We start from the raw sequence: 5,795 nt of genomic DNA, 5'->3' as shown, positions 1-5,795 counted from the left end.
GGTTTGAGGACAGATCTGAGGAGCCGTGGGTGGGGGGGGCACTAGCTACTTTTAGTGTGTGGCAAAAAAACCCCCCAAAATTCTCAGACAACGAGCATCACATTGCAACGGCGTAGATGGGAGGATTAGCCCACTCAGCATTCAGAAATCAATCTGCAATGCTGCTCAACAGCTCCTAGCAGATCTTCTCAGCCGCTCTCCTCTGCAGGGCTAATGCTCTTTACTCACTCATTTTCTCCGTAATCAACAACCTAATCAAGGAGATGCTGCGCAGGAAATACCGTCTCAATCGCTAATCGGCCAATCCGATTCCTGGAATCGATGCCATTGATTTATCAATTAATTCTGCATCTTTAATGCCGCCACTTTGCCTGGCTCTGGGTGTCGGAGGGTTTTAGCGGTCAAATGCATTATTGAAAGAGGCTTTTTACCAAGCAGTGGCTGATGCAGAGAGCTTAGGGGGTTGTCAGTCTGGAGGTAAAGCTTTATTTGCAAAGCGAGTTAGTGTGAACAGCCTTTTAGTCCTGCTAGGGGGACAGGGGGGCATGTATTTATCTTGCGAGAGAGGAGGAATATCAAATGTGTTGAATAAGGCTTTGGCTTGTCAGGAATATTGATTACGTGGTTTTGGGTGGTGTCTCTCGCTCCGTGTGCGTGTGTGTGTGTGTGTGTGTGTGTGTAGTGGATGCCCGGGTGCCCCCTGCCAGTGAATGTGATGTTGTGTGCCCTTTTTGTGTTTTTCTGTTTGCTCTTCGGCCTTGTGTGTAGGGGAGGGGGGATCAGCACAGGACTTTAGATCAGAGAGAGCGAGTAGAAGTGGATATCATGAAAAGAAAGCGGTAGGGAGATGCAGTTTGTGTGAGTGTGTGTGCGGGGGGAGCGGATGGACGGACTATATCTTAGTCAAGATCTAAAAGAAAGACCTTTTAACTGTAGTCAAGATATTTAAAAAAATGTTGCCTTTGAAAAGTTAAAGCTGCGCTGCTCCCTCGCTGGAGGCAGCATTCAGAGGGCATGAATATTGTAGGACCTTATGGATCTCATCGCACCGCTGCTATGGTGATGTGGGATTTGACTCATATTCAGCTATAAATAGTCCGACGGTCCAGGATGGTGTCCCGGGATCCTGACAGCTCCCGTCGAGAAGCGAGGCGCTCGGCGAGTGGACACACGACGCACGCACTCGCTTTCTCTTCTGCTTCTTGGTATCTCGATGACGATATACTTCACGATAAAAGCAGGTCTTCTGGTAACCCAATAAATAAGTCCAGTCTATGAAATAGCAACATGATATTAGTATACTCTGTGTGCATTAAATACTTGACGAACGGAAGGATATTTAAGTTGGTATACGTGCTTGTTTAGACGATGCAATTCTCGATGTGTGATGTTATCACGATACATTGCCACATTGAATTGTGGCCCGGCTCCTGCTTCGTGGCCGTGCTCTCCCCCCCGACGCATGGGTGCCCACTCCGACTCGCCCGGGCTATTGTGTCACCCGTGGCTATTGTGTCACGCGCACAAGCGTTAACCTTGGGTGCTGAGGAATAATGGAGGTATAGGCAGACGCGTTGGAGGCTGAATGGTAAAGACACTGCTGGAGGAATCCCTGAGCAAAAGGTTGATTTTTGTTTTTTCACAGCACAGTCTTTACTGAATAGGTCTGTACAGACCGTGTTGATCCTCTATGGCGCGTAGGTGTTCGAGTGTGTTTGCCGGTTAGAGTGAATGGCTGTAAGTGTGTGTGTGTGGGCGCTGAGTGTGTGTCCGTCTGTGGCTGTTTTGCCGGAGTGCGTTTCATCTTTAAATCTTATCAGGGATACTGTATAGAGAGGTCCTGGTGTGTGCGTGTGTGTGTGTGTGTACACTACGGTATGAGTTCTGCTGGTAAACTCGGCATTAGCGCCAAGAGATTTCAGGCTTGGTCAGCTATGAAAGCACGACTACGTGACGAGCGTGCTGCCGCCGCCCACAGATAGCCGGCCCTTATCCACTAATTAAAACCCTCTATCACTCCATGTCTCACTTGGCAATCTCTCCATCCTTCAATTCCTCCCATTTTTACTGTGAAATCTCTTCATCGCTCATTATCTGTCCATCACTCTCTTTATCCACATTCTCCATTCATCCCTCCCTCCCTCCCTCCCTCCCTCCCTCCTCTCGCCGTCCCAGTGGGCGGTTGTTTTGTTGTGTTTCGGGGTGGTTTAGGTAGAACAGGGCCCCGTGGGTCCTTCCCGTGCCTCTCGTCTGAGGTGTCCCTGTCATATGCCTGAGGAACTACGACACTGCTAACGAATTGAACAGATAGCTCGCACACACACACACACACATATATATATATATATATATATTTATACACACACACACCCTCACTCCAGGAGAGGCATCTCTCTCTGGCAGCTCACTGTTTACTCCCCCAGGACCTGTAGCCTGGATCTGCATTCGCAGCTACAGACTGCGCCTCCATTCCATTCGGATGATTAAGCCATCCTAACGGCAGACAAAATATATAAAAGCTGCAAACAGCACCGGGGCTGTCATGGCCTCACTTCGGAGCATCTGCGGCGACAACGGCTCCCGCTTCAGCATGAATATATATGTATATGTATTTATCTATTCGGCGAGGTTTCTTATCGCCGTAGCCTGTTTAGCGTGCGCGATTAGCTCGCCTGTCTGCAAACAAGCTTCATGGAAATGTGTAAAGGCCAGAGCTAACAGAAGATAGCTCCTATACTCACTGGGGGTCGCCAGGCGGTGATGAAAATAAAGACCCTTCTCTGCATGGCGGAAATGTATTCGTAATCCTGGAACTATACTGTATCAATAATCGGAGGAGTTAATATTGTTGGACGGCTCACCGCCCTCCACATCCCCCCTTGTTTATTTACCAATGTGAAACTCAATTTCTCCGCCGCCGCCATGGCCCCAGTCCACTCTCTCGAGTTCCCATTCTGCGTGCTCGCTCTCTCTCTCTCTCCCTCTCTCTAGCTCTCTCTCTCTCTCTTCCTGTTCGTCATGATTTCAGCTCATTCATTTGAGATTGGGAAGCGTAAATCGGTTTTGACTCGTCCTCATGGTCCTTGCCTTCACACATGACCGTCTCCGCCGCGCTGCTCCTGCTATTGTTGTTGTGGTCGGACATCTTAGGGACCCCCGCCCCTTCCGGAGATGGAGTGTAAATCCTGTTGAAAAGCAACTGTGTGCGTGTGTGTGTGTGTGTGTGTGTGTGTGTGTGTGTGTGTGTGTGTGAGCCTCTGTCACCTCTCTAAGCAGATTTACAAAAAAAAAAAGAAAAATCGGTCCTCTGTTCCATGCCGGCACCGTTTCGAGCAAATGGATGGAAAGGAGGGGCTCAAGTGGGTGGAGAGTCCCATTCGATATTATTGCAACTGCGTAGCCGTGGATTATCACTCTGGTTTGTGTGTGTTTGTGTGTGTGAAAGATAATGTGATGAGAGCCAGAAAGAAGAGGGTTAGCATGATGAGAGGGGAGGGAGGGGGGTGGGGGCTTGACAATTTAATACGATCCATGCGTTTCATTCAGTGTTGTCACTTTGTATTCATTCTAAACCGAGCAGTGAATAGTCCATTACACGCTGTTGAATTATAGATCAGAATGAAATTAGAAATAAAACCACACAATGACATATACTGTACATACCACTCGCTTGCTCATCCATCTGCCGTGCAAACAAACGCGCGTGAGTTGCATCTCAAAACTTTCAACCGTGTCCGAGGCCTCTTACTTGGCTCCGTTTCGCGGAAGCCGTCCGTCGATGAATGCACATGCAGCACTGTATTGTGTGCTTAATGCAGTAGGTTGAAATGCATAAATCATCACAGTCTATGAATTTTACATACTTAGGTCTAGCATGGAGACGATTAAGATCGGTTGTTGGTAACTGGCAGTACAGTGATGCGATCAGTTAAGCACTTAGCTCCACAAAGGGATCCGTCAGAGCACTGCGTGGCCCCCTGCTCTACACGTACATCAAAAAAAGATGAGAGGGATGATACAACTCTTGTAGTGCAGGTTGTGAGACGATTCCGGTCTTAAAAATGAACCGCGGCACGATGCTAATTATTCCGACGTCATCGGGACCTTTTTAAGGGCCTTCCTGGGGTGCGTTTTCTACGAATAGCAATCCGGAGCGAGCCTATGGCGCCCACTCCGCCCCCGAGACGGTCATTCCTCAATTGCAAATCTAGGCTAGTGTTGTGCTCAGGTGGCACATGCTGACTTGCCTTACAGAACGCCCATGTGTCTTGTTTGAAGTGAGCTTGGCTCTACGAAACAACCTCCAGGTTTTGACATCAAAACCAAGAATCAAACCCCCTAATGGGCACCCCACTGTGGGCTAGAATTAGCGGGAATAACCCCCTGCCAGCAGGCTTACTTCTCTAAATGCAGGGGCCTCGGAGGACGAGATGCAGGGCGGAAAGCGTGTAAGGTAGAGCAAGCATGAGAGGGAGGGAGGAGGGAGAGCAGAGGTGGACTGATGCAAGAAAGGTATTAACCAGGAGGGAGGTGTGTTTTAAAGGGAAACATTGTACGCGTCGATTTACAAGCAGGACTACATGCACCAAGCGAAATGTTCACCACTGGTCTCTGTATGTGCAGGTGTAGGGAGGACAAGATGGTGTGCCCAGGATTGCATGCTTTCATTCTCGCGTGTGAGAGCGTGTGACAGACATAAAACAGGACAGAGAGCCTCAGTAGAGGCAGACAGCAGTCGGTGCCTGCAGCAAGCTCGGAGCTCACAGGGTAATGTATACTCGCTCCTTGCCACACCAGAGAGAAGGTGACACCAGTCAATCCCATTCTGACAGGGCAGCTGAGATAATAGCGGGCTTTGATTCCCCCCCCCCCAACAACTCCTGCCAATCAAAATGAGGAGCGCCGTGCTCGCGGCGAGCCACAAGTGCGCACACGCACGCGCGTCACGCAGGAGGGCTTGCAGTGTTGCTAAAGCCACCGCGCAGGCAACGGGATGTAAGAATGTGTTTTTAAAGGCATCGCCATGCTTTTTGTGCAATCATTACAGAAGTAAAACGCAGGAGACGGACGTGAGGAGAGTCGAGTGTGGAGCCTTTTTAGAGATCATCCGCGCTGTGATAATGTCTGCAGGGGGTGTGCGTGTGGGTTAGGGTGACCGTGCGAGCGACTTGGCTCATTTTTTGACCGTTTGCTGTGTGGGGTCAACGGGTGGTCTGTGCGCGCATGCGGGGAATGAGGAGGGGGTGAGCACGAGGCCAGGGGAAGGAGTCTTTCAGGTGGAATAAAAGCATTACTGCAGTGGTAGAAAGGTCAGCTGGAAACTTGTATCAGACTGGTGGTGATCACCCGGTGCTGCAGATCTCTGAGGTATTGAGCAGGCACGCTCTAATGGCTTTGATATATGGACTACAGGACTCCCTGAAGAGGTCAATACCATAGCACTTTGTCTCTATGAGCAATGACCCTCTCAAGCTCCATTTAGAAGCTTTATATCTGCAGGAAATAGGCTGGGAAGGCCTCGGGCAGGGCACGGTGAAAGAGAACGAATATGAATGAAGCATTTTCTAATCACTTCTCGTGTGCCGTAATCGTCGTCCCAATCAATCATTAGCCACGTGCGCACATTTTTGCCAGACGTTATCAGAAAGAGATTTGGATGTGGTTGAGGGAGGAACAAGAGAATCTGTGCTGAATGGAGCTGATGTGTTAACGGCACTGTAAATGCCGGCGTGTTTCATCGTTACTACGGAATTTATCCGCGACTTGTCAATGGTTGTCTGCGGGGAAGAGAGATA

Source organism: Melanostigma gelatinosum, assembly GCF_949748355.1.
Source record: "Melanostigma gelatinosum genome assembly, chromosome: 5".
Classification (NCBI taxonomy): Eukaryota; Metazoa; Chordata; class Actinopteri; order Perciformes; family Zoarcidae; genus Melanostigma; species Melanostigma gelatinosum.
Note: the sequence above shows the minus strand (reverse complement) of the source record.